This window comes from Vitis vinifera, chromosome 15 (assembly GCF_030704535.1).
Source record: "Vitis vinifera cultivar Pinot Noir 40024 chromosome 15, ASM3070453v1".
Taxonomy (NCBI): Eukaryota; Viridiplantae; Streptophyta; class Magnoliopsida; order Vitales; family Vitaceae; genus Vitis; species Vitis vinifera.
In genome coordinates this window covers 17,191,594-17,215,374 of record NC_081819.1, presented here as the reverse complement: position 1 = coordinate 17,215,374, position 23,781 = coordinate 17,191,594, and the positions used below count along the sequence as shown (strand labels likewise).

The window sequence follows — 23,781 nt, the reverse complement described above, 5'->3', positions numbered from 1 at the left end:
TTAACCCAAAAGTCATAGGCAGTATCTTGACTTCAAAGAATTGAATTTTCTCATGATCTACTTAGACTCTAGCAGTTTTTCACTGATCTGACAAGAAGTTGGATTATTTTGTCTAAAATTGAGTTCATCTCTACTACACTAAATCCAATGAAATCTAGGGAATGATTTCAACTTTGCAATAGAGATAAACTCGTCACCTCTATTATTACTCATGTTTTAAATCTTAATTAACCATTCTACTTCATCTACCTTGTCTTCATTTTGATTAAGGAAATTACCCTATAAATACTCCAGATATCTCTCTTGCATGATGGTGGTTTAGGATTATTCGTATTGGCTTCATAATGGTAAAGACAACTACAACAATTAGGATCTATTTTCATCCCTCTATGCACAAGCAATGACTTGCCAGAAATGAATACTCTTTCCAACTAATGACAAAAAATGCCAAACTCCAATTTCTTGAATGTTAATTTGAAACATAGAAAAACATCCTGAGAGAAAGAAGCTTAGCAAAAGGTACTTTGGAAGAATATGGTGCATAACTTCGATACTTTAAACTTAAGAGTGTGCTCTGTTTTGAACTATGTGGATCGCTTTTGGCAGTTGTTTGGGTGGTTGAATAACTTTTGAGGTTTGAGGTTCTGAGCTTTCCCGACAGTGTTCTACCTATAAGTTACATCTTAATCATTAGGAAAGCAGAGCAAACTTAATAACAACAGAGATAAATCCCAAGTAATAACCAGTCCATCATCCATAACAATAAGAATCATGAATCTGGGTTTTCTTTGTGTTCACTAGTGTATTGGAATTCATTTCAATCCAATCTACTTTCATAAGGTCCAAACATATTGCTTACCTGTAGTATAAACATATCATCATTGGATTGTGCTTATATGATGTCCAAATGTTCTGTACATGTAAGGGTTCTTCTTTTCTCAGAGCAATGCGACATAAATTTTAACAAAATCTGATCAAGTAATTAGCTCCTTTGCATGTGAAAGTGCTTGTTGGGCGTCATATGCCTAGCTATAAGATGTAGGACAAGAAGCCTTGAACACTTTAGAATACTCTGTTGGCTTGGAGGTCTCAGGAGTACTGTAGGCGCCAGAGCAGCAGTACTCAGGCTTGTTGAATGGCATGCATGCACTGTTACAAGCTACAACAGTACCATTCCTTAGAACTTGCAGGTCCTTGGGGCATCTCTGATTCAAGTCTGAAACACATGTGACCGCCTTGCACTCACCAGACCCGCTGGAAGGGAATATCGACTCTAGCATGTTGTATCTATCAACTAGGCTAACATCATAAAAATCTACAGGGCTATCAAGGGTAAACTCTGCAAGTGTTGCTGGTGGTACACAACTTCCCTATCCTGAGTTGTCAAATGAACAGCTACAGCGGCCCCAAAAACGGCCTGACCACCCTTGTGTGGCATTGATATCTACTGATTGACCTGGTCTTAATTCAAGCCTGCCATCCATTAGTTGAGGTTTTCCAGATCCAGGTGTGATCCCCTGCCATAGAGTTTTCCTGCATCTATTTTGTAATGTGAAAATCACTCAATAAACACCTGAGAAGAATCAAGAACATAATGCAACATTACTACTTATATTTAGATGTGTAGATCAACCAAGTGTCACAGGAAATGGGAAGTTAATTAGTGTATTTGCTAGTACCAAAGACATAGAAAACCTAGAGAAGGTGAATATATGATGATGCCATTGGAAAGTACTGAATGTAGGTTGTGGAAATTTGGTGTCTCAAATAAAAAAAGGACTAGAGATTTGTATAGAGAGGATCAGCAAGACACCACCCTTAAAGTGGGGTGAGCTAGTTTTCTAAATTAAGGCGTGGGGGTGAATCTCTGTTATGATATGTGTTCTGTTTTTCAAAGTGGCTAGCCATGTCTTGTTATTTAGAACAGCAAAAGAAGCCTAGAATTTTCCCTTTAGAAATAGATGTTTATAGAAGTGATCTGTTGCCATCTGGCATGCCTTTGGTTGTTGGATATTTGAGGGTTGTCTTGGCTTGAATCCAATATTTTTAACCATGCACTTGGCAGAAAATCAGATGACCTTTTTAAATTTAGAATTGTAACCTTCTCTAATGCCGGTTGTTTCAAAGAATATGCAGAAGTCAAGGTACTTGGGGTACAATGTTTTTAGAATGTTTAGGCTTTAACGATAAGCCCATCTTGATGAAATCTTTCTGGTTTGTACAAAGATTGAATCCCCAACTCCATTGAGGACAAAACCTTATGTGGCATGCTTTTGTCTTTAGACCAATAGGGAAATAAATGTTAACAAAAAATTTAGGTGTAATGGAGTCACCAATTTTATTGGAAGAGCTTATTTCAAATTGGTTTGGGTTCTACTCTTTTGTAAGCATTGCTTGTTCTACTTAACTGTAATCTTAGCCTCAGGTTTAGAGCTTTACTTAGTGCATCATATAAATCCTGACAACATCCTTTTTTAAACAAAAGGTTGTTTCTAACTCTAGGCAATGAACATTAAAGGTTTCCAAAGTTGGTTTAAATTATTGTCTTTTCCCTGGAACCTTGTGGGAAATGGTGAATCAATAGACTTCTGGAATGACTATCGGTCTCCAACTAGGTGATATGGTCATGGCAGAGGCTCTGGACTCCTTTAGTCAGCCTTGGCTGATCAGCCAAAAACATACGATAAGAAACTATGTCTTGTTATATTATAATTCATTCTTAGACATGGAATAACTGTTAAGATATAGCTGGAGAGCATTGAAGGACCTGGGACATAGATAATAATAGCATCCATTATAGAATCAAATGCCTCAACTTATATCCCTCAAAAGGGTTAAAGTTAACTTCGGGATGACAGATGAATGAGTGAACCATGCTCAAGGACATGCCTGGCTAGATTGCATATCAACTTAGCCCCATGTCCATCTGCACCAGCCTTCCAGCCTTCCAATCAAAGCATTGAACAGCATCAAGATACCAACAACATCCCTGGGCAGCCTCTGCTTACACCGCCAAACAAGACAAAATTGATGTTTTTTTCCTTAGTTTGTTCAAAATCCTCTTGTTCTTTCGAGCAAACCAAGAATCCTTCTATTGGAACTCATTAAGATCATCCCATTTCTCATGGTCTTTCATGCCAGATGTCACAGGTCATGGAAGGTACAGTCTGAGTGTTTCTTTCACAACTGCTTACGAGTAGGGGAGGTTTGGGATATCTGATTCTGGTGGCAAGTTTGTTAAGATTACCATTCATTTAGGAAGTCAAATCAATTTTATTACATGCTGATATGTAATTTATGTATTTTAGGAAGGTTCATATATTCTTTTCTGTTTTAAATTTATTTTTTGACATTTTTTACTGATCTTCAGGACAGATTTTAGGGAATCAGTTCCCATTTTCCATCTACCTTAACTGTACATATCTTTGTAGAGACTCATCTTTCAAATCAATATACAAAATTCATTTTCACCATAGATTTGTCAACAAGTCTAGTTCCTCCAACTACTAAGTTTACTTCTTCTCTGACCATGAATGCATCAGGATAGTTAATGAACTTGGCTATTGCCCATTGCATGCTTCCTGCTGAGGTATCAGTGCCTGCATTACATAGATCCTGGCACAATGATAGTATATATGAGAGATGACGCAGATCAAGCAAGTGTAACTCAGTAGTGTCTAACTTGGAAAATATGGGGAACAATGAGGGTCTATTTTCGTTCCTCTTTGCTCAAGAGATACTTCCCAGAGCTGAATATGCTCTGTTTAAAAATGCCAGACTCCAATTTCTTGAATGTTGTTTTGAGTAAAATCATACGAAACCGTACTGAGAGAAAGAAGCTTAGAAAAAAGGGTCCTTTGGAAGAATATGGTGCAAACTTCAATACTTCAACTTGAAAGCTTGCTCTATTTTAAGTTGTGTAGATCACTTTCAGTGGTTAAATAACTTTTGAAGTTTGAAGTTTGAGATTCTGAGCTTTCCAACAATATTTTGACAATAAGTTACATCTTAATCCTTAGGAAAGCAGAGCAAAATTAGTAACAAAAGATAAGAAGTCTGCATGTATGAACGGTGGTGTCCCAAACTTCGTAGGTGCTAGGTTCCATTGTGATGATGGTACAAATCCCTTGTACTTCGCAAGTGTTGAAACATTTCAAAATTTTAAAATAAAATATAATAATAATCTAACGCTAAATTGATAAAAAATAAATTAATATAAACATGTGTTATAGATTTGTTATTTAATTAAAATTTTAAAATAATAATAATAATAATTCGACATTAAATTAATGAAAAATAAATTAAGATAATAGTTGTAACTTGAAAAAATAAAATTAATATTAAATGAATATTAGTAAAAAAATTAAATAGTTGAATATGCTTTACCTCCTCAACCTTTCCACGTGTTTTACGCTTTGTTCCTTCCTATTTAAAACCTAACATTTTGCACCCCAAATTGTTAAAGACGACATTTTGTCCAATTCAAAGCCTTCATAAAATTATAAAAATGATTACTTTTTTTCATGCTTTGGTTTGAACACTAATCTGAAATTGAGTATGTTTTCAAAATATAATAACTATCAATTTTGATTTTTGATTTTAAAAAGTTGTTTGGACGACTATTTGTGATTTTTTACATATGTTATGATATATGACAATTTTGAACTTGGATAGAAGGTGTTTTTCTTTATATTTCAATTTTGCTTTTTCACTTAATGAATTATTGATTGACTTTTTAATAAATTTGGGGGTGAAATGTTGCTTTTTAATAAATTTGGATGGTAGTGTATTGAGTTTTAAATGAAAAATAAATTAAAACAATAGTTGCAACTTGGAAAAAATAAAAATTATTTGACTATTAAATTGATTTTAAGGAAGATTTTATTTATTATTTATTTTAATTTTTAGAGCAATATTTAAAAATATGACAATTTAATAAATATTTATAAGTTTACATACTTTGAAAGAATCTAATTAAAAGTTATCTTGAGAACTTTTTATCATAAATTTGGAAGTGATTTCAAAATTGAGATATTTTAATAAATATTTTACAAGGAAACGGTGTTTCTATCAAAAATCCCCGTTAATCCACAGTGGTGGGACGTCAACAATGGTGGCTGGCGACAAGAAAAATATGAACCCTACGAAATCCCATCCTCGATCCAACGGTGGAAACAATTGAAGGCGTTACCATGTGGCAAGTGGGAAGCTTACCCCACAATATAAGAAGTTTGCTGCATCTTCCGAAGCAACTAATGCTCTATTAATTTAGTCTAGAAGTATATATTTCAAGGCCAAATAACTATTATAATTAATAAGACAAGACATTCCATCATCAACCTTAACTGATATAATATTTAAAAGTAAAAGAATGAAATATATAATTAAATCTAATGCTACATCTGGTTCCTGAAAAGTGACAAATGAAAGAAGTTTAGAAAAAATTATTTTTTTATGTTTAGTTTTACCATAAAAAATACCTAATATAATTATAATTAATTAAAATTTTATGTATTTTAAAATTATTTAATATTTACAAAAAAAATAGTTAAAATAAATAAAATAACTTTAAATATAAAAAAATTATTAACTTTAGATTATTTTTTTTTACTTTTTTTTAATGTTTTTTCCTCATAATTTTTCTAAAATTTGTCAGGAATCAAGAAAAATTTAAACCAAAAATCATTTAACCAAAAATTAAACCAAGTGCACCAAAAGTAAATCTAAAAGTGGGATAGCTGGCTAGGGATAATAATTTAAACAAGTAGGCTTATCAATTGTTGAATCTATAGAATCTGTAATCTCCCTAGGCATTATGAATTATAGTCAATAATTTGAATTTCTTATACTGTTGGGAAAGTTGATTTTTCTATATGACATCAACCAAAAGGGATTACAAGACATGTACTAGCTTTTTAAAAGACAAAAATCTTAAGAAACATAACCTATTAAGAAAATTTAAAAATAAGTAATTTAAAAAAATATTATGAACAATATGAGAAATATTTTTAAAAACTTTTGTAATACATGTAAATAAATAAAAGATAAGATGAGAAAATTATTTTCATATTCTGAGCTGTTAAATAATTTTATTCCTAAAAATAATTGAAAAGCATTTTTAAAATCTGCTATAAAAAAAACTATTAGAGGTGTTTTTCAAAATATTATTAGACAAGCCTAGTATTGTCCTTAGTATTTTTCACTTATATAAAAAATTAATTTTTAGTGGTTGGAAATTATTATAAGTTTAAAATGTGTGTATATTTTCTTTTTACTTAATTTAAAAGAATTTATCCCACATCAATGTGGACAAAATATTTTTCCATTTAATATTTTATCTCACGGTGTGATGTGTTTTTACTTTTCTTAAGCATTACAAAATTGTAGTGGGCCTAAATCTCATTTCCCACTATACCTTAAAGAATCAAGTGGGCCAGTGTTAGTAACTTCATCCACCATGGTTATATTATTGATATCTTGATGGGAAAAGCTATTAATGTTAGTAACTTCATCCACCATGGTTATATTATTGATATCTTGATGGGAGAAGCTATTTTTAATGTTGTTTTGATAGTAAAATATTGTATTTTATTATTTTGTAAATTTTATCATCACTCATATATTTATTTTTTATTTGAAATTAAATAAAAAATTAAAATTCTTAGAAAATACAAAAAGAAAGTATATCACAACTTATATTAATTAAGCGTCTTTATTTTCTATTCTAAAATGAAAAAACAAAATTAAAGTTATTAAGAAAAAAGTGCATTCCAACTTACATTAATTAAGGGATGATATACTATGCAAATAAAAAATAGGAAAAATAATTAAAGGTTAAATAAATCACTTAATAAGGAGGATGGGTTGATGGTTTCATTATTAGACTATAATAAGGATTTTCATTTTCTTTTTCTTTTTAAATGCATTTCATGGTGGGGTAGATTTTTTTTGTATAAGGGTTTTTAAATTGTAATATATATATGTTTTATCCTAAATTCCGATTCCCAAGTTCCCCAACATTATATAAAAATCCCTAAAATTACCTACTTCCTAAGTTTCCTAACATTATATAAAAAGCCCTAAATTCACCTATTAGGAAAATGCTATTTGGTGCACTACCATCACCATAACCTCAACCTCGTGCAAAGGTGAGTGGTTACTAATAGTAAAAAATAAATAATAAAAACAAAATGTATTCATTATTATTATTATTATTATTATTTTATACTTTTACCATCCCTTATTCATATCTTAGCATATGGTAGAAAAGATGATAAAATATTATAGTATAATTTTAAGTGAAATGATCAAAATATTTAAATAAAAAATCAATAATTGATGAAGAATTTTTGGTAAATTTATAAATTTGTAATACATACTGATAAATGATAAACAAAGTAGTTTTTAAAGCGGTTATAGTAGTTAAACATTATATCTTATTATGATTTTCCACCTTCAAAACTTAATAATAAAATTTGATAACAAATTTCTATAAATTTAAAACTTTTGAAATGTGAAATTGGACATCTTTATATATACATTTGTGAATTTTATCTTTATTTTTCATTTATAAACTTAAAGGATAAAATTAAAACATTAAAAATAAAAGAGAAGTATATCCCAACTTACATCAATTAAGAGAAGATATATTAAGCAAATAAAGAGTAAAAAAATAATGATAAAATAAATCACTTATTAGTTAGTATTTAATGATTTACATTATTTGATTGTAGCAATGAGTTATATTTTATTTTTGTGTATAGGGGTTCTTAAATTGTAATATATTTTTTTATTTTTGAGTTAGTTTTCTTTTTTGATATATAGTTTTTTTTTTTTTTTTTGTCTTTGATATTGTGCTATCTGCAGTTTTAAAAGAAATGAAAATTATTTCCAAAACTAAAAATATTATATATATTTATTAAAACTTTGATACCCTTAAAAAATGCAAGTACAACCAGCTAGATGCATTCAACACAAAAGGGAATGCACTTGCCCCAGACGATGGCGACTTAGTAAGGCGACTTCGTAAATTCTGCGCGGCATAGGGCTCCTTCCGTAAATTCAACACCACGCTGGCTCCAGTCGGACGCCTATAAATTCAACACCAACTCCTTCTTCCCCTGCATCCCTCCATCCTCTTCCCCTGCATCCCTCTCATCCTGCTCCAGGCGACTTCGCTTATAAATTCCCTTCTTCCCCTGCATCCCTCCATCCAGGCTTCAAACCAACAACGCCAAGAGCTTCTTCCTCCCCATCCCTCCATCCACCAACTCCTTCTTCCCCTGCATCCCTCTCATCCTGCTCCAGGCGACTTCGCTTATAAATTCCCTTCTTCCCCTGCCTCCATCCAGGCTTCAAACCAACAACGCCAAGAGCTTCTTCCTCCCCATCCCTCCATCCACCAACTCCAAATTGGCTTCTTCTGAATTCCCCTCCCCTCTATTCAGGCTTCAAAACATTCCCCTCTTCCCAACCGCACACTGCATTCCCCTCCCTCCCCTCCCTCCCCTCCCCTCCCCTCCCCTCAGGCTTCAAAGTAAGAGAACAGCATCTACAATATCTGCCATGGCCACACAGCCACGGTATGCCTGTCATGCTATTTTATGGTTGCCCAATCATGCCATACACATGATTCCTGGGCTTTTGCCTCATGCCCTTTTTCCATTTTGTTACTCTATTCATCTCCATTCTGTTTTCGCTATTCTCTTACCTTACTCAACCCATTTGTTTAATTCAATAATCATTTCCTTCAACTTTCATGTTTCACTAATTTTCATCACAAGTATTCATTAATTAAATTTAACCTATATTTTTGCCTTCATTTAATATATACTTATTTGAAAATATGCCTTAACCCATTAAAAATTCTCTCATATATGGGTTTCAATAAAAATAATACCACCTTTGACATTTCATTCTTTTCCCCTCAATGCTCTTCTACTTGTGAGCACTTGATATTTCAAACTCTAGTTTTAGGTTAAATTTTCATCTCAATTATTTGCCTTTCAAATATATATGTTGGATATTACATGTTTTATCCACTCAAACACAAAGGGTTCTTCTTCATATTTCAGATGTACTTTTAATATTTTAAAATTATAATTGATTTAGATGATATTGTATAATATTCTCTAGAATTAGATAAAAGGATTGATTTGATTATGTTTATCTAATTTTTTTAATTAGTACTACTAATATCTTACTTTCACAATTATTTATTGTTTTCATGATAGAGCTTCATTAGCGTTCATCTCTTTCCTTACAATCTTGGGTTCAACTGTCCTTACGAAATACCAATATGATAATATTTCCCCATTTGCACAACACAATATAGCTATGCGGATCTCCTTGTTTGCAACATTTATATATTTTATGGTGGTTGTGGTTTAAAAGATGATTTTTACTTTTTTTTTTCTTAATCAATAAAAATTATAATAAATTTAAAATTATATTTTTAGAACGGTAGATTAGGAATTAGTTTTTTTAAAGTACCTAACTTATATAAAAAAATCCTTCTCCTTTCTCTCTCCATCCAATGAAGGTACTAATGCTCACGTGTCTATTTCAAGACCAAAAGAGATGCCATAGCCAAATGACTATGATAAGATAAGGCGTTGCATCATCAACCTTAATTAATATAATATTCAAAGGTAAAAGAACGAAAGAGGATTTTGAATAAGTCAAATAATAATAATAATGATACGAGAGATTAGTTAATACTTAAGTTAATCTTACCAAGAAGATTAGAGGTATAAATTATTATAAACAACTAATTTTTCTCATTCTTCCGTTTACATAAAGTGGAATCCAGGAACGAGGTGTATCTCCGAAATATATGCAAGGGAAGAAAAGAAAAAAAATAAGAAAAACGTCTTCCTTTATAAATTGCACAATTCATAAATCTCAATTCTCATTTTAGGGTTTAATTGTAGAAAAAATAGAATTAAAATATTTGCAACTCTCTTTTCAAATTTCCAATCACTATTCTTATCTTTCCTAATTCATTTTCTATAATAACTCTTATATAAAATACAACTTGTTTAAAAATATAATTACCTTTAAAAATTATTTTAAGTCATTAAAATATCTGCACAATCTCAAATTTTAAAAATTTTAGAACCAATTTGTAAGGATATAAGATAAGAATTTAGTTTTTATATAAGAGTGACTATATTTGATATAAAAATTACTATTATTTTTTATTTTTTAAAATAGAAAACATAATTTTAGTTTCTTTTTATAAAATTAAAATTATTAAAAATAAAAGTTAAGTATATCCCAACTTACATCAAGATATATTAAACAAATAAAAAATAATTAATGATGAAATAAATAACTTATTAGTTAGTATTTAACGATTTACTTTATTAGATTGTAGCAAAGATTTTTATTTTTTATTTTTTATTTTTTATTTTTTATTTTTTATTTTTTGTCTATAGGGTTTTTAAGTTGTAATATGATATATATTTTTTTTTTTTGAGTTAATTTTCTTTTTTGATATATAGTTATTTATTTTTTGCTTCTCATATTGTGTTATGTGTAGTTTTAAAAGAAATAAAAATTACTTATCCCACATCGGTTCAAAACAAAAAATATTATATATATTTATTAAAACTTTTATTTCCTTAAAAAATGCAAACACAATCAATATGCAAGCATTGAGCCTTGCACGGGAAAATTTAAGGAAGTGAACTTTGTTCAAGCATATTTATTCCTTCTGATCCTGATTCCCTCCTCTATGCGCCGATTCCCTCTATGCACTACTACAGACATGCGCTGATTCCCTCTATGCACTACTACAGAAATGCTCAAAACTAAACTATAAATAAATATGACAGTGCACTAAAAAACAACCAAAACTATAAATAAATATGATCATGGTCTCAAAAACGGTGCACTACAGTGACATGCTCAAAACTATAAATATGATCATCTACAACTGCGTCTGAAGCATCTACTTCAAAACTATAAATATGATCATCTACAACTGCGTCTGAAGCATCTACTTTCAGACTTCCCCCTCTCTCTTCATGGCCAGACAACCACGGTATGCCATCTTCTCTCCTGCTATTTTATGGTTGCCCAATCATGCCACACACATGATTGCTACTTTCTTCCACACACATGATCACTGCTCTCTTAGTCTCTTCCTCATCATTTTGTTGCATCAAAAGCCTCAACGGCTTTTCCCTCATGCTCTTTTTCCATTTTGTTCCTCGACCCATCTCAATTTTGTTTTTAATGCTCTCTAACTTACCTGACCCATTTGTTGAATTCAATCACTCTTTTTAAATCATTTCTTTCAACTTTTATGTTTCACATGGTACCTCCGTTTGTGCCTTCATTTGACATATACCCATTTAAAAGTATATCTTAATCAATTAAAATTGTCTTTCATGTATGGTATGGTTTCAATGAAAATAATACCACTGACATTGCACTCTTTTCCCTCAATGCTTTTCTATTTATCAGTACTCAAATTTTCAAACTTTAGTTTTAAATTAAATCTCAAAATAAAATTGAGTTATTATTTCAATCATTTGCTTCTCAAATATAATGTTAGGTCTTTTGTCCATTAAAACACAAAGGACTACTCTTTATATTTCTAATGTGCTTTTAATATTCTAAAACTATAATTGATTTACATAAAATTGTATAGTATTTTTTAAAATTAGATAAAAAGATTAATTTAATCTTATTTACTTAATTTTTTGAATTGATGTTACTAGTGCCTTATTTTCGTAAATTTAATTGAATTTCTTATTTTCTTATTTATTGTTTTCATGATAGAGCTTTATCGATTTTCATCTTTTTCCTCATGAATCTAGGTTCAAATGTCCTTATAAAGTATGAACATGAGAATGTTCCTCCGTTTGCCCATACGAATCTTTTTATTTGCAATATTTATATATTTTATAGTAGTTGTTTATGAAATCCTCAAATACGATGAAACCCTCAAAATTGAAGACAAAAGACATTTCCTTATGTTGGGTCATATTAGGTACCTGAGTGGAATTGTAGCTGCAACTTTGTTATTATTGATCCTGATCCTATATTTTGAATGGCTACTCCTTGTCATATGGATCAAGAATCAATACAACACGAGAGATAGGGAAGAAGAGTAAAAGGGGCAGTTAGGTTTAGAGTTTGTTGAGTTGTTCTGGGCCTTTTGGCCCATTGGAGTAATAAATATTTTGTTCTTGTAGTTTTTAAAGTGGTGTCATCCTATACTCTCGTTAAAAGTGTTGCTTTAATATTAGTAAATTATTTTAACAAAAGGTGGTATCTTTGTTTTTTCTCTATACATTGGTAATTACTCTTCCCCTTGTCCATATTTAAAGATCAAATGCCCATGAGTTTATGACAGGTTTCATTGCAACCATGGTTTTATATAGAATTATGAAATTAATTAATAAAATATATTTTCTGCATACTGTTTAGATAGGCCTCCCAACTACCTCTCCATAATATCATCTAAATGTAGGAAGTAAAAACTAATGACAGCTGCTAATCTTTCTCATTCAAACACAAAATAGAACAAAGGAAAAGGCATATTTAGAAGTTGTATTTTATGTGTTCCCAAACAATAGAAAGTCCCATATATGGCATTTCACTTTCTATTTTTCTTCCTCACATTTTCTCATAATCCAGATTTCTATCTATCAAAAACTTTTGAACTGTGGAACCTTATAGATGATAAATGGATTTAGGGAAAATTTAGGGAAGGACCCTAATTCATTTAACTATGACACAACACTGGATTCAGGTAATTATTTCCACCATCACATACTTCACAAATATAGGTATTAATTAATTAAATTTAGCATTGTATTTGTGCCTTCATTATAATGAAGGCTTTGTGTATTTTCTTGGTTTATTATGAATTTCATTAATAACTTGTTAATTAAACACTCATTTCATTAAATGTGATTATGAATCAAAGTAATTTCATTTTCTTGGCATCACAGAGCAAGATCAAGTTTCCGCATTGGATTTGAAGCTTATGTATTCTTCCTTACAATGTTGGGTGTCCTCGTCCAAATGAAATTTCAAGGCAACAGTGTTTCCCCAATTGAAGATGCCATAATATCTTCTTTTGTTGTTGTTATTTCCATCTATGTTGGAACAATTATTGTTGGCAAGAAGTTTAAGTTTATTGAGCCCATTCAACTCCTCTCTGGCGCACTTGCCCCAATCTTATTGTTGTTGATTTTAGTTCCAATATATGGATTGTTGCTGCTTTTTTTATGGGTCTTCCTTGCAGTAAAGATGGCATGGGACTGCTTACACCAACTTTGTCTCCATTTACTTTACCAGATAAGTCGTCTGGCACCCTACTTATCTGTTGTGTTCATGACTCGTAATCCCATATTTGTAGAGGGATTACAAAGGCTTCCAGTTTAGACTCCATTTCTCCCAGGTATGATGCTCAAAACACTTCAACCACTTCAGTTTTAAATTTTTTTTCATATTTGTTTGGCACTTTTAGTCTTGCAATGCGGATTTTCAAGTTGTATGAATAAGATAGAATTGAACTCATATTTATTGATATTCAAGAATGTGTAATTCACATAAATGTTTTAGTTAGAATATATACATCACCCTATATGATGTATACAACAAAAATTTAGTCCTGAACAAGTGTATGTTGGGTTTAGATTGATAATACTATTACCAGTATGAATATGAATTATTTATTCATGTTAACCATGTACTCACTTCCATTATCTATCCAATCTTCTATGTACATGTAAGCTACTTGAATAAACCATTTTATCACTTTGATATGTTCAGGACTCAAAACAACACCAGCAATAGAGGCACAGAGGACAAGAGGAGCAGTTACCCCTATAGGCCATTACCAAAGGAAGATTATGTAATTTGTCTTTTGTACTATCTTATAGAAATAATGTGCTTCTATATTTAAAGGGTTACCCTAAATGTTCTCTATACATAAGATCAAATTCCGATATGTTTCGTTGCAAATATGGTTTTATATAATAAATTTATGATTGAACTAATAAAACATATTTTTTACGTTTTGTTTAGCAAGGCCTCCCAACTACCTCTCTGTAATATCCTTTGAACATAGGACGTATAAACTAATAGCAGTTGCTAATCTTTTCCATTCTTACACAAAACAGAACACAGGAAAAGGTATATTTAAAAGTAGCATTTTCTGTTCCCAAACAATAGAAATTAGAAAATCCCATATATGGTATTTCACAATCCACTTTTCTTCCCCGCATTTTCTCATAAACCAAATATGTAAACCTCTCATCCCAAGATCCAACCAAAATTGAAAAAAGCTTGCAACAATCCTAGTAAAAGAGACACTTTCTTACAACAAAATGAAGTGCTTAAGGTTTATCAATTAACTGAAACAAATAAAAACCAACCTCCAGAAAAGACCTGCTTAATGGAATACTTGCAGAGACGCTTAAGTTCCTCCAGACTCCAAGAGACACTCATCAACAGCGTTGAGGAAATCTTGTGTAATACACATTTTAATTTCTACTGGTTTAGCGTATTTAAATCCATTAAAAGAAAACCGAAGATCAGTAAATAAGACAGATTTGCACATCAACATTAACCCCTATAAGCTCACAACATTCCATTGGAACAACAACACAACAAATGTGTCTCCAAATTAACAACTAAGCTGCAGAAATTTTGGAGCCACTAAAAAGCACATCATCAGCCTAAAAACTCCTGACAAACCATTGCAATATTCCAAATAAATTTATTTTCGCTTTCTTCCCTAAACTTTGAAGACAGCCAAACAAAGATCCCCAATTTCTTCAGCAATCAAAACAAAAAAACTCAACATACTGTTACCCAATTTCGAAAACGCTACAAAAAATGAAATTGACTGACCAGAGATTATGGGAGATCGCCGCCGGCGAGATCTGGAGAGAAAGATCGAGATGGGCACTTTGAAAGGGTGTTGACCACACTCTTGAGTCTCTTTCAGTTCGGCTTCTCTCGGGTCCCCGTCCCTCAGCTTCAAAATAAGGTCAACCAGGCTGCCTTTATTATTGTATTATTATTTTCTTTGCCATATTTTCTCAATCCGAATCTTTTAAAGTAGTAATATTTATTATAGTAGGTAATAACTTTATTTTACATATGTCTCATTACAAAATCTGTCAAATTATTTCTGCCTTGCAATCCTTTTTCAAAATGCTGAAAATATCTCACAGACGCGTAAACTTGTAGGACACGTTTCTTATCCATTTCTATCACCATTTTTCAAACTTTCAAAGCCTCCAAGAAGTTCTCAAATTGTAGGTGAGTGTACAGTTGTCAAAAGTGTGGGGAGTGTAGATAGTTCCTTTGCTATTAAGTATTAATGTCTCCATTTATTGTTACATGCTAAAAAACTCACTTACTTTTTTATTTAATTTAAAAAATAATAATTTTCAAATATCTCAAAATATCAAATTTTGTTATAATAATTAATTATGTAATTAGTAGAAAATTAAATATTTAGATAATAATTTGGATAGCAACTCTTATATAAAATATAATAATTTTTTTTTGACTTATTTGTATTTCATTATTGAGATTAATTCATTAATTTTTATTTAATTTATGAAAGAGTTTCAAATCCTATTTTTTTTATTTTTCAAAATTAATTGATATAGTTAATTACAATGGAATTTTTTTCTAGTGTGAATTATGTTTTGAAGTTCTAATTAAAAAATTTCATTGGAATTGGTTGATAATTTGTTTTGGTTTTATTATAGAATAAGAAGCTGAATTTTAAAAATTTATAATAAATTCACTTCTAATCTAAATTTTATCATTTTAAGGAGTAACCTAAAGAAATTTATAGAATTTAAATTTCATGAAAATTTTATGCATTGTACAATGAAAATAGTGAGTGAATGGTAAAATTTTGATTTTGGTCATAAAAGTAAAATCTATTTCAGTCGTATTAGTTTTTTGGGATGACAATTTTACTAATTTATAGTAAACTTATTTTTCATTTTAGTTGTACAAAACTTAGGTAATTTTAACTAATTTTTAATTATATAAAAAATAAGTTTGTCAACGAGTGGAAATGCATGAGCTAAAATGAGGGATCCACATATACAAATATTTACATAAATTCTTTTGTATGTTCTAAAATTGTGATACAAAAAAATCCTATGTTTTTTTTTGTTCAAAATCCATTTTTTTTAGATTCATGAAATCAAATAAATGAGAAATGAATCAATAATTGATACAGGACTTATTACCAACATTGATTAAACCTTACATGTGAGACTTTTTTGGCTAAATAAAAAAAATCACAATATTTGATTTTTTCTATTCAATTAAAAATGACTAATTGACATCAATCAATATAATTAAACTAAATTTATTGATAACAAGTTCAGTTTAATTATATTGATTAATATTAATATGGTACTTTTAATTGAATAAAAAAAATTAAATATTTTGATTTTTTTGCTCAGTCAAAAAACAAATACCACCTACCTCTGCTAAGAGGGCATGTGGTTTGAATCATTTGATATTTGAGCGAAGTTTATCATAACATTTCAATTACCCATTTCTACAAATATTTTATTTAAAAAGTGTTAAAAACATCAAAAGTTCTTGTTTCACCACTAAAAGTATATTTAACGTGTCTATAGACCATTTCTTTTATTTATTTATTGGATGGGTTGGTTCATACCATTTTATATCTTACACTAAATTCAACATTCAACATATCTCTTATCCTTAAACTTAAATAATTTTTTTGTCACTCTCTAGATCATTTTATTTATTAAATGTATTGTATAGTTTTGTCTTTAATAAAACTTACATTTTTTATTTATAAATTGAATAAATTCACTTTATTATTAATAATTAATAACCGTATAAAAAAACATGAGATATGATTCCAAGTGCAACTTAATCAAGTTGATGCAAGCCATACTAACCTTCACTCAACTCCACAATTAATTGTTCTAATCATATTTTAACATTTTTTTTTTTAGATTTTTATATATAATTTTTTTTATATAAGCTAAATTTGTGTTTGATAGAAATCCTCACATGCAAATGTAACACATTTGGATGGTCTTTGATGCATTTGGATAAAATAATTTTGAAGATTCATTAACTTCCTCCACAATACTTATCTCTCCTATTTTTTTTTTTAATTTAAAATATTAATCTTATATTTAGTTTTCAAAAATTTTAAAGGAAAATGTAAAGAAAATAAATTAAGGAGGAAAAGTAGAAAGAAAAAAAAAAGAAGGAAAATAAAAAATAGATTTAAGATCAATATATTATTTTTATTTATTATTTCAAATTCATTTCACTTATTTAAGTACATTATAAAGATTAAACAATATGAAAATGTACAAGTTTTTAATTAGTTTTAATTATAATTGATTTTCTTTGATATTTTTATAAGATAATTAAATATGAAAAAAATCATTTTTTTTAGTATATTTTTTTCTTTTCTTTGTATTTTTCTAGAATTAAATATAACCTAAGACTATTGCCAAAAAGTATTAAGAAAAGAAAAAAAAAACATTGAGGAAAATAATTTTTTATATCGAACAATTAAAGTCAGTGAAATGAATTTGAAATAACGTATAAAAAATAATTTATTAACTTTATATTTATTTTTTATTTTTTTTAAATTTTCTTTTCTTTTTCTCGTATTTTTTCTTAATTTTTTTTAATCAATTAAACATAATTTAAGAGTGCATTTGATTTGAAAGAATAGGAATGAAAATACAATTAGGACGTAGATAAGTCATAATATCATGTAGTGAATACAAATTTGTTTTTGTTTTAAGTTTTAAATTCAATATCCGGAAAATAGCAGCAATGTTAACCAGTTGCTTTTTAGGCAGTTATTAATGACTTGCCATCTGTTTTGTTGAGCTGTAGCTGGCCGTCTCTAGTTAAGCTTGGGTGCAGTCCTGCTTCACTCTTTTTGAGGTCCCATATCTTGTGATAAGGAATAGAACTTAGAGCTATGAGCTATCGAGATGAGGACCCCATTGTACCTGCAACTTTTTTCCAAAATTGTTTTTATTGATCAATCTGAATTTGTTGCTTTAAGAAGTCGAGATTTTGTACCTTCCGCGATTTAAAATCAGGAAGCAGAGACTCGTATGGTGCTAGATATTGTCTGGTTTAATAAAGTTTATTAACATTATCATCATTTTCCATTTTAAAATTAAACCTAGTAAAAAATCCTATTGGCGTTACATAGAAGTTACTAGGAAAGAAAATATTTAAATAATTGGAGATAATCTTTATGTTTTTCGTACTTTTATTATATTTTTAAAGTTTTTAAAATTTTTTATTGCTTTTAATTTTAAGATTTTTATTTTTACTTTAAATGACAATAAAATAACTTATTAAGTCACAATTAATGGAATATTTGAAAAAAAACACTTATCAAATTAAATAAAAAAATTGAAAGGACTACTCATGCCCTTCTCACATTTTTTTATACTCTCAAATTTTATATGTTTGTCTTATTTTAATTTTTTTTTTCAAAAAATACTTTCAATATTTCAAAAAAATTAATAATATAATTTTCAGTTAATAATTGATTGATTATCATTCTAATTTTTAATAATAAATACTTATTTTAATTTATCTATAAATGATTTTTTTTCACAAGATCTTAGTGTTATAAATTTATATCATAAAATAAAATAAATAGCAACTTTTCTTTCACAAAATTTTTATTTTTAAAAAAATTTAAATATTTTACAACTTTTATAAAATAATTTCTTAAATGATATAATTGGCTGTTGTAAAAATAACTTAAATGTGACGTGCGTGTGATTATTTCTTTTTTAAAATACATGGTAACTGGTTGGTAACTCGTAGAATTGGTTCTTTCAATTTTTCAGTCAGTGAACTTTATACGTGTACTTTTCTTATTGGTTAAAATATGGACCAATAAACGCACACTTTCTAAGAGAGCAAGAACCAGAGGCAAGTCTCTCTCTACTCGCTGCCTGCTACTCGCTACAAGGGGACCGATAAACCCACACTTCCTAAGAAGGTAAGAACCAGAGGCGAGTACTCACCAACAGAGATGGAACCCACTATGGAGCCGCAGAATCCCAGGTAAGGTTTTACAACATAATGTGTTCAATTTCTAGTCCATGCGTGCATATGTGCCTTTGATGACGCTTCTTTTCAAAGCTGGATTTGAAAATTTTTTATTTGGGGAAGAACATAATACTGTTCAAGTTTCTACTCTATATATGTATATAACTACGTCTCTTATAAAAAGCTAATTTTCAGATTAGAGTCTAGTTTTTCTGGTGTTGAAGAAGAAGAAGAAGAGAAGCATTTTCTTTCACATTTTCTTCTCTTAAGGTAATTGATGTTAGCTTCCGTGGGTGTTTATATATATCTTGATTAAAATCAGCTGTTAATTTTTCTTGAGTGGATAGAATAATTTGTTCGATGATCTTGTGTGTCATTCTGTTTCTCGTTATTGAGAACAAGAAGAAAAATGTCGGCCCATATTCGGGGATATATCCCCGACATAAAAAGATTTCGGGATTTTTCGGCTTGTGGCTCGTATTTTTGGAATTTATCGGGATTTTCATGTTTTTCGGATTTTTTTTCCTGAATTTTTCGGCCTGTGTGGTTCTCTCAGGTGCAAGAGCGTAATGTCGTCAAATATTATATATATATTCATTAAATTTTTTTTTTTATAAATTCATTAATTTTAATTATTTTATTTTTCAAATTTTATTAAACAAACCATTACAATGTAATATATATAAATTATTGAAATATCATTTAATAAAATTAAATGCGTAATGTAGGCTAATATTGAATACATATTTAAAAATTTTATAATTTTTATTAATATACTAAATATTATTATAAAATATAACAAATTATATCATATATGTATATTATTAATTCTTCTATATTTTTAGAGTTGTTCCAATTTTTTTTTATTAATTTTTGTTTATTGATATTTTTTATATCCATAAAATCAAACCCATATTTCTGGCAGTTTTTTCCGAGCCTTGATTTCTAGCTTCCAAGCTCAAAATGATCACAGAACCTGGTTATAAAAAATTATTATGACAAAAGCATTTGTTTAACATTAATAACTTGTTAATTTAACACTCATATAATTAAATGTGATTATGAATCAAAGTAACTTCATTTTCTTGGCATCACAGCGACCAGGAGCAAGGATAACTTCCTCAATTATAGTTCAAGCCTATGTATTTTTATGGGTCTTCCTCGTAGCAAGGGTGACATGAGACAACTTGTGGCAACAATATCACCATCTTCTTTACCAAGCAAGTGGTCAAGTTTCCAATTTATTTGGCATACTCATGACTGGTGAGTCCACATCTGTAGAGGAGCCTCTAGTTTAGAGTCAGTTTCTCCAATTTGAAAAACAAATTGTGAGTGTTTAGTTAAACTGACAATTTCGGACCAAATTTCCAATTGTCTCACAATTCGAATTTTCTAATTCTTCCACAGATTACTTGGCTAATAGAGATCAATTTGTTAAACTTGTCAAGAAACCAAGGTTTGTAGTTCAAGTTGGAGTTGGATGAAATTGAATCAATCATTTTATTTAAATATTATTTTACTTAAAATATTTTTAAAGAGTTAGGAATGTTTGGAAAGTATTTTTTTTATTAAGTATTCAAAATGTTCTATTCCAAGATCGATCTAGCTTACACTTTTTTTGATGAAGTCTCATCTATTGGATCAAAGGCACCTTCATTTAAAAACCCAAAACTTGTTTCTTATTCAAGAGATGAGAGACAACAATAACCATCCCCTTTGGTTCTCTTTTTCTTTCCTATTTTGGGGTGTTTGGTTGTCAAGAAAATCCAACTTTCCCATTGTTTTATAAATTGTTTTCAATGGATTTTCTTAAGGAAAAAATGGGTTGATTCTTCATTCATTCATCTCTTAATTTTTAATCTATTTGAGTTTGGGTAAAAAAAACTTATTTTCTTTTTGTGTAGATTCAAGAAGAAATTGAAATCGAGCTTGGTGTGGACTCCAAGTGTACTTCGAAAGAAGAATGTGAAAAACTGAAAGTGGAAGATATTAGTCAAGTGATCCGGGAAGGATTGGTAGGCTTGAGTTAGGTAAAATCTTGTATTTAGTTTTTATTCTTCATAGCAGATGTTTTCGATCAGTTGTAGGCCCATGGTTTTTTATCTATTCGGAGGTTTTCCACATTAAAATCTTCTTCGAAGGTTTTCCACGTTTAAAATATGGTGTCAATTGTTTTTTTCTCTCATTTTACTCTTTGATTTATTTTCAGTTTTTGATATCATTAGTTACTGGACATATATGTTGAATGAAAGAAAAATGAGTTGAAGTAGGTGTGATTATCCATTGAATATCTTGAATAATTTTTTTATTCATTTTTGTTAATGATATCTTGTAGTTTTTGGCAACGAGTTAAGGAGATTATTGTTTTTATGAATCAATCTTGGGGAGTGTTGAAGCATTTGCATGTGACTTGCATTTGAATTTGTTGGAAGAGTATTGTTGCATCCATTTTTGTATGTGATATTTACTTTGTGTTGCAAAGTGTTTGAAGAGGAAAGTTGAGATTTGTAAAAGTTTATAAGGTTAGGTAATTTTTAGTGGGAGATTTTTAAAATGTTCAACAACACATATTCAATCCTGTTCTCCTCCATTATTGAGATTCATCTTTCAATTTGTATTAGAATGGGTTTTTTTTTAGTAATTTAGTTTTTTTCTTTAACTTTTCTAAGGACAATAAAAAAAAAAAAAATCTAGATAAATATTTTATTTCTTGTCTTGAAAATTTTCAATCTGTTTATTTCTTTTTGGACTTAAATTTCAAAGCAAATTACCTTTTTCCTTTTTTCCTATTTTTTGGCCTTTTTTTTTCAACTTATATCTCTTATTAGATATTTTCATTTGAATGAAAAAAAAAAATCCAAAATGCCCAAAATGCTTAGCTCTTTTTCTCATAAAGAAAGTGAGAAAAAACAAATTTTTTTCATCCTAAACTTTCGCACAAACTTATTCATAAAGTATGTTTATTTTTCTTGAATCTTTTAAGTATATTTGGGAATTTTCGGGTTCGGCTGATAAACCCCTTAAACATAGTTGTCCCTTTCCTTTTCCCATTCAACAGCCAGTTATTCTGATAACATTAACTTAAAGTCCTCAGCCTTCCGCAACGAGAAGACTCACCTGCAACATCCCAAAACCCTAAACTCCCACCTCTGTGAAAGGAGTACAAATTGAATCTATCAAAGTACACATGCCCAAGTTGCTTTGTGCGCTCCTGTAGTCTTCCTTGTGTAAAAGCTCACAAGCAACACACTGGGGTGTACGGGCAAGAGCTAGCGGACCCAGTTCGTTCCCCTCTCTCAATTTGACGATAATCTCCTCTTATCTGGTAATTTTTTCTCCCAATTTTGTTCTTTATTATCAAATTTCAATACCCATTTGGCTATTCTGAAGGTTTGTCATGAGTGGATTGTGGTCACCATTGAGGAAGTTTACTGTTTTTTTCTTTTCCTTGAAATTTCGATAAGTTTCACCATTTTCAAGATGTTCAGTAATGGTGTATTGTAATTAGCTTGAGGAATTTTGCTATTTGATCTTCATAGTACAGTGTTTTCTTTTGCTGGTTTGTCCATTCCTTTACAGGTATGTTTTAATTTAATACAATTTTTTTTATATCTTTTGGCTTCTTTGAAGGTTTTTCTGTGTAGTATTACACGATGTGTAATTGGCTTGAGGAAGTTGAATGTTTTGTCTTCAAATTTCAAAGTTCGGATACAAATTTAGGGTTTCAAAGTTTTTTCATGGGTTGATTGTTAATTTATGTGAAGAAGGTTGCCACTTTTTCATATCAATGTTATTTAAAAAATTAGTAGTCAAACTAGTTTTTGAACTCAATGAATAGTCTTTGGCCTTTATTTTGTTTTTGTTTTTTTTTTTTTTTAAATAAATTGAGATTTTTTTTTCCAGTTCCTAGCATTACCCTTTTCATATATTTTTGACTAGAGATAAATGCATTACTTGGACGATTGAATGGCGGTTTCATTCAACAGACATTGTTTTACTCGACCACGGGTGAGCTCTCTTACCTATTCTTATCTTCAAGAGAGCTTTTATAATAGTCTTCCTAGTCTATCAAATTTTTTTGTTTCATTGATTTATTTAATGTTATTACAGAATAAATGAAAACTCAACCCTCTCATCTGTAATTGAGAACCATCTAAAGCCTGGGGCATGGAATCATAAGCTCAAGTCGTTCTGTGCAGAGCAGCTGGACTGTCTCAAAATTTTCATTTGTTAATATCCAAGGATATTTCCTTTTCCTTGCTGATTTATAGTTGTTGATTGTAGACACCCGTGGCACCAATTTTAAGCCTTAAAAAGATTTGTTTTGCTTCCATAGAAATATAACATGATGGATTGTCTTGGCCCTTGTGGAGCTGGGGCAACTTGTTTAGGAATCCAACTGTGCTGAACCCAGTTTTATTGTTAGATTGCATTGAGCTAGTGTTGAGGCCATGAGCCAAAATGCCAGCTAAGGTGTAGCACATCATCCATGCACTATTTGTTAATTGGGCCACTATTTTTTTATTATGGTTTATTGTTCGTCCTCTTTGGAGATGGTCCATTTATGCTAGGCACTGCTGCTGAAATCTTTGAAATTGAGAGGCTGGGATTTGCGCAACTTGCAACATGCAGTGCATTGCCAACCAAAAAAATTATACTTGTCTCTCTGGTTCTCTAGTTCCAATAATGGTTTATGGT

General features: G+C 29.8%; 1 long non-coding RNA gene and 1 pseudogene across 1 annotated transcript; one reads left to right on the top strand and one right to left on the bottom strand.

The window, feature by feature from the left end:
* Positions 1-422: 422 nt before the first annotated feature.
* LOC132255183 (pathogenesis-related thaumatin-like protein 3.5) lies at positions 423-3,397 on the bottom strand (annotated as a pseudogene).
* A 15,565-nt stretch (positions 3,398-18,962) lies between these two features.
* On the top strand, positions 18,963-22,937 carry LOC132255197 (uncharacterized). Its single transcript, XR_009467830.1, has 5 exons — positions 18,963-19,098; positions 19,279-19,353; positions 20,181-20,346; positions 20,491-20,539; positions 20,988-22,937. It is a non-coding gene; the product is annotated as an uncharacterized LOC132255197 (long non-coding RNA).
* Positions 22,938-23,781: the final 844 nt, after the last annotated feature.